The 5,773-nt window shown below is 46.6% G+C and overlaps 1 long non-coding RNA gene across 1 annotated transcript; it reads left to right on the forward strand.

Moving 5' to 3' along the window:
* Positions 1-1,797: 1,797 nt before the first annotated feature.
* LOC121027152 (uncharacterized) lies at positions 1,798-5,546 on the forward strand. Its single transcript, XR_005788580.1, has 2 exons — positions 1,798-2,433; positions 4,757-5,546. It is a non-coding gene; the product is annotated as an uncharacterized LOC121027152 (long non-coding RNA).
* Positions 5,547-5,773: the final 227 nt, after the last annotated feature.

Consider the following 5,773-nt stretch of genomic DNA (forward strand, 5'->3'; position numbering starts at 1 on the left):
GTGTCTCTATTCTAAGTGGTTATTTTTCCACATATGGGGGGGGGGGGGAAGGTCATTAACCCTCAACTGCTACCAATTTATAATCAGTACCCTTTAGCCCATTTTGTGATCAACAAGTTAGTGTTTATTTTAACACCTACATGGTGGCTGGCCTTGTCCCGCAGACTTCAAAGGGCTTTAAAAGGGATAACCGTTACAGGGAATCATTTCCTGCAACTTTTAAAGCATTTTGGCAGACTTTCCTTCAGTTTGTAACTGTGTGCATTTCAGCAAAATTTACTCAGAGTGAAATTCTGTAACACAAACCCTATTTTCCTGTTGACTTGCCTTACTACATTGTGGACGTTGCAGCTCCTTGGCAAAAAACATACCACCCCCACCACTCAGTGCCAGGAAGGAGGGCTGGAGACTCGGGGCACAGCTAGGGTGGTGGCTGGGGTGGGGGTCTTTCCTGCACTTTAGAACTTCCCATCATGGTCCACCCTCCGGACTCACTGCTCAGCACCGTGCCCCACAGGCCCCGAGAACCATGGGGAAATCAGAGGGTCTGAAGCCATTTCTGATCTTTGTGTTCAAGGAGCTTTCAGGTGGGCGGGAGCCGTGGAGCCTTCTGTACTGCCCCAGCATGCAAGCACTGAGAACCTTCATCCCAGGCCAGGGCTGCCTGTCCAACCTCTCCGTCCCCGCTGCAATTTCCCCAGGATCACCTCACTCCACTCTCTTCTTTAAAAGCACAGCCCCAGGCCGGGCTCCTTGGCCCTCACTGCAGTTCCCGACACCCTAAGCAGTCTGACAACCCCACCCCCCCCAGCCTGGGGCAGGTTGACTCAGTTCCCTCCACCTGCCACGCCCTTCCCCACCTCACCACATCCTTCTGGACCCAAGAACAGGGGCAGCAGTTCTGAAATTCATCCCTAAGCTCTGGGCCTTCCCATATTCTGCAGCACCCAATGTGGTCGCAGAGTTCCCCACCTGGTTTTTGACCTGACCGTCTCCCTGTCTGATTCTTCCCTGAGGCTCTTTGGGAGCATTTCAAATTCATGTTGCTATCCCCCATGTTGAGCTTAGGATGTACCAAATATTGGAAACTTAATAAATGTTAAATAAGTGGATGAATGCATGAAAAAAATGATGCGTGTGTTACTAGAGATACCAATAATAATGAGCTTTATCTAAAGGGCTTTTCAGTTTATGGGAGGATCCTATTCATCAGTTTATAAGCCTCATAGCAAGTTAGAAAGGTGGTTACTATTGCCTGAATTTCACAAAGAGGTTAAATTATTATAACAAATAATAGCTCTAATGTCTGAGGATACTTAATAAACATGCTGTGTTGATAATCCGAGAACAGCTGGGCCAGGTAGGCAGTCATCTTTTACAGTTGGAGAAACTGAGTCTCAGAAACTTGTGTAAAGCCAGAGGCAAGACTGAAGCCCACTCTGGGGACTCTAAAACCTTTGTTTAGTCCCTGACACAATGCTGGCAGATGGAGGACGGAGCCAACCCCACAGATAAAGGGTGCTTGAGCTAAATCTTAAAGGACTAAAGTGAAAATCAGTAAGGGATGGACAGCCTGGTCAGTGGGACTGACGTGGGCAGAGGAGGGAGCAGGAAGCAGGTGGGCCACGCTTGGGGCCTGGACCTGAGAAACAGGGTGAGGGGTAGGTAGTGGAGCAGGAAGCAATCAATGCCAGTGGCGTGGAGGGGGTGGGGTCGGCTGATGGCAAGCCTCAAATACTCTGGGTAAGGTGCTCAGAATTTATCCCACAGCAGTGTGTGTGTGTGTGTGTGTGTGTGTGTGTGTGTGTGAAGGCGGCTTTTGAAATATTCTCATGTTATTAGGGGAAGAGACCAAGGGCAACAAGATCAGTTACAAGCCACAGCAATAATTTGGACAAACTATAAGCTGACCTGAGGTAATGGAAATAAAAAACGGGAAACAAATACATGAGATCTCGAGGGTATTTCCCATACCTCTCCCCTTCTCTGTTCTTAGAGAACAGAGAAATTCCAGAGAAATTTCCCCAGTGAAAGCTTCCCCACCCTTTCCTGGTTCAGGGCCCGGTGCCTGTGTGCTTCCTGTTCCTTCTGCCTCAAGTGCTCTCCCTCCCAACACACCCCTACCCACCTGGAGAATACCTATTCATTCTTTAAAACATTTCATAGAGGCAACTCCTCCAAAATCTTTCCTCGCTGCAGGCGTGATGGAGTGACTGATCCCACCTTTGTACGGCCTCTGTACATCGCACATGCTTCTGCGGGACATCGGTGCCGGTTTGTTTCTGCATCTGCGTCCTCTAGTAGACAGCGAACTCCTCAGCGGTTGTGACCAGTTTGGTGTTTGTGTTCCTGCGCCTGCGGTAATGCCTGATGCGCACTGAGCACGATGTTGAATGAACGCGGTGCTGAATGAATGGACGGAAGCGCGTGTAAGTGAGTAAATGAATGAGCGAAGGTATTGTTCTCCCTCATTCCCAGTCATTCCCGATGTCCGCTAGAAGTAAGCTAACTCATCATTCTCTCTCCGATGAGGTACTTTGTTTTCAGAAATGCTTCCAATTTAAGTTTTGTTTTTGTAAAATCAATGAGTGTCTCATTTGGCCAGTTTGAAACATCCAAAGCTAGCCAAAAAAAAAAAAAAAAAAAAAAAAAAAAGCTTGGGTGAAAGAGACAGGAAAGAAGAAAGAAGGGACATGGTGGGGCCGTCCACTGATGACAGGTGCTGTTTTTCCTGAGCGTGATTGAGAAGCACCGAACACCCAGGCCTGGGTCCTTTGTTACAAGTGACCTCCGACAAAGTTTCTCCTCACAAGAGGAGGCAATAGGAAAAAACTTTGAAAGTAGTAAGGAACACCGTGAAAAAGATGTCTTATTTTCTGCCTGGATGGTTAAATATTGCCTTGTGAATTAAGAGCTAGCTTCCCGTGTTCCCACCCTTAGAAAGGGGGTGATTTTAATATTAAATGTATTCCTTTCACTTGCTAAGACATACATTAATTATGACGAAAACGTTTCCAAAATATAAACTTAAATCTGTTAATAAGCACAAATCTTCCCAGAAAAGTACGAAGCAGGGGAGACCAGCAGCCTAACCTGGGATGAGAAGCCATCTGTGACTTTAGAACAAGCCCTTTTACTAGCCGGTGGTGGCACTCTGTTGTGAAATGCTAAATTAAATACCACTAAACATTATTACGGTTTCAAAAAGTAGTTACAGGCTTCAATAAGCGCACTTTTATCACAAGAACACACAACCTAAAGCCAAAATAGTTCAGTTTCATGTGCCAAAAATATGCTCCCCCCATACATTGTTAGAAAGAGCAGTAGCAAAAGAAATCTAAAATTTGCTGCTAATTCATCTGACGGCAGCCAACATCTCCTATCTTCCTTGGCAAGAGGGCCATTTTTCTATGCTGTATTTTGCACACAGAAATCTGCATAGAGTGATTTGCATACCAAAAACACATTTGTAAAGGAAACTGTTTGCATAGAAGCCAGGGAGAGATGGGGTTGCCACTGTTGGCTTTTATACACACAACACCCCCAGGCTACTTGCTTTTCGTTTTCCTCTACGCTGCATTTCCCACAAAGGGTTATGTACTTTGTGATGCATTAAAAATTAAAGCAAGTATATCTTGTACGTATCCACGAACAACCCTAAGAACAATAACAACACAGGCTAAATTTTTTTGTGCCAACAGACGTCCATGTTTACAAAAGAGCTGGTGGTAATAATATAATAATAATACAGGGAGCTTTTATTTTACACCATGTGTTTTATATAAATTACTGCTAATTCTCCCAGTCTTCAAGGTCGGTGCTGGGGTTCCCCATTTTACCTATGAGGAAGCTGAGGCTTGGGGAGCTGGAGGTAAGGTAATTCGCCAAAGCCGCACAAGCCAGCACTGGTGAAGCCAGGTTGGGAAGCCTGATCTCACCTCTCAGCCCTTTCCTGCAACCCCCTCCCCGTCACTGCCTCTCTCTCTCTCTCTCTCTCTCTCTCTCTCTCTCTCTCTCTGTCCCCCACACCCCCCCTCCCCCCGCAGTTTTGCTGCATACCATTGTTTCATTTCCAAGGGCCGAGCCTACCAGTCTGGGGGTGGTAGGGAGTCCTGCTGGGAGAGGTGCACCCCTTGGGTTTCCTGGCATTTTTTTTTTCTGACCAGAGTTTGGAAGCAGGACAGCCAGTCTCAAGGCTCAGTGAAGGTGCCCAATACACTAGCTCAGTGACAGACACGGGGTGAATGGGCAATGGCCTGTGATTCAGAGGGTGCCGGGGCGGAGGCGGGGAGACGGCTTGGTTGCCACACAAAGAAGGTACATGGTAGTTGAGATGCAATGGGAGCCTCCCGCTCAGTGCCCGTGCACTGTCGCCGATTCAGTGCCAGCCCAGCTGTATTCTTGGAAACACAGAATGGTTTTGTGTGTGCTTAATTATAATGCTACTTACAGAGAATGTATCAGCAGCAAATCAGATGCTTGATGCATTTCTTAAGGAAAAAAGGGGTAGTGGCACTTTGAAACGTGTTCGTCTGATGAAGCCTTTGGATTCTTCCGGTAGACAGCATTTGACAGAACTCGGCCGTTTCTGGAAAGTCAACAGGGGGAAAAGTGCAGAATGAAAAGACCGAGGATGGTTATAAACATCCTCGTTTGCTTTCTTTTAGGAAGCTTCTTTGTGTGTTGTTGCTCACCTAGTTTCCCTTTCTCGGGACATGACAGCAAAATTTGTATCTAATCCTATCTCCTTCTCCAGGATTGCCGCTGTCCAAAGATCCCCGGCTTTGAGACTTCACTGTGATGCGGTCACTGTTAGGAGGCAGTTTTTCTGACACTTTCAGTAATAAATCTTTTTTGATATCATCTATAGTAGCTCTGCCTCATAGCAAGTTCCAGGCTAAAGCAGGTAAGGGGACAACAAACTGCCGTGGAGGCAGACAGACCTGGCTTGAGTCCTGGTTTTGTCACTATGGGTTTACCTCAATCTCTCGGAGCCTCCATTTCCTCATCTGTAAAATAGGGGAGAACGTAAGGGCAGAGCCTGGTTGCCTGCCAACTATTTCACTCCTCTTCCTTGCTGACGGCAACGACGACGACAAATCCTGATTTTGTTTAGCGCCTGATATGCCCAATCCCAGCAGATGCGCTGAACGACCTAAGGTGTCCATTCCTGCTACCAATGGTTGGTTTGTAGGGTCCGTAGGAGAGCAAGTGACCTAATTCTGACTGATGAGGCCAAACGGGACATCTGGCAGAAGCTTCCCAGAAAAGAGTTTCCTCTCTGATAAGTGACACATGTGAAGAGAAAGCCCATCTGCCTTTGGCCCTCTTGCTTCCTGAGCCAGATGCTGTTGTGGAGACATGATGTTTGGGGTAAGAGCAGCCATCTCTTCAAAACAAACGGGACCATCACTGACACATTAAAAATGGCAGAGCTGAAGGACCCGAAGAGTGTAGGTCCTTGGAGCAACACTGATCTATTCAACCAAACTTGGTCTACCTATCTCCAGATTTCTTGTCAACAGTAAATGTCTTTTATTGTTTAACCTGTTGTGTAGGGTTCTGTGTTTATTGTACCCCCCCCCCAAAAAAAATCCTAACTTACACAAATATCAACCTCACAGGATGGTTGTAAATATGTGATACGTTGGATGTAAAATAGTTAGCACGATACCGGGCACAGCGAATCATTGCTGTACATGTTAGTAAGGGCATTAATCAGACACAGGTAAGGATCCAAGAGAACAAAAGTTTCCAAACACAACAGATGAAT

The sequence above is a fragment of the Herpailurus yagouaroundi genome, unplaced genomic scaffold (assembly GCF_014898765.1).
Source record: "Herpailurus yagouaroundi ecotype Mexico unplaced genomic scaffold, PumYag 77, whole genome shotgun sequence".
NCBI classification, from domain to species: Eukaryota; Metazoa; Chordata; class Mammalia; order Carnivora; family Felidae; genus Herpailurus; species Herpailurus yagouaroundi.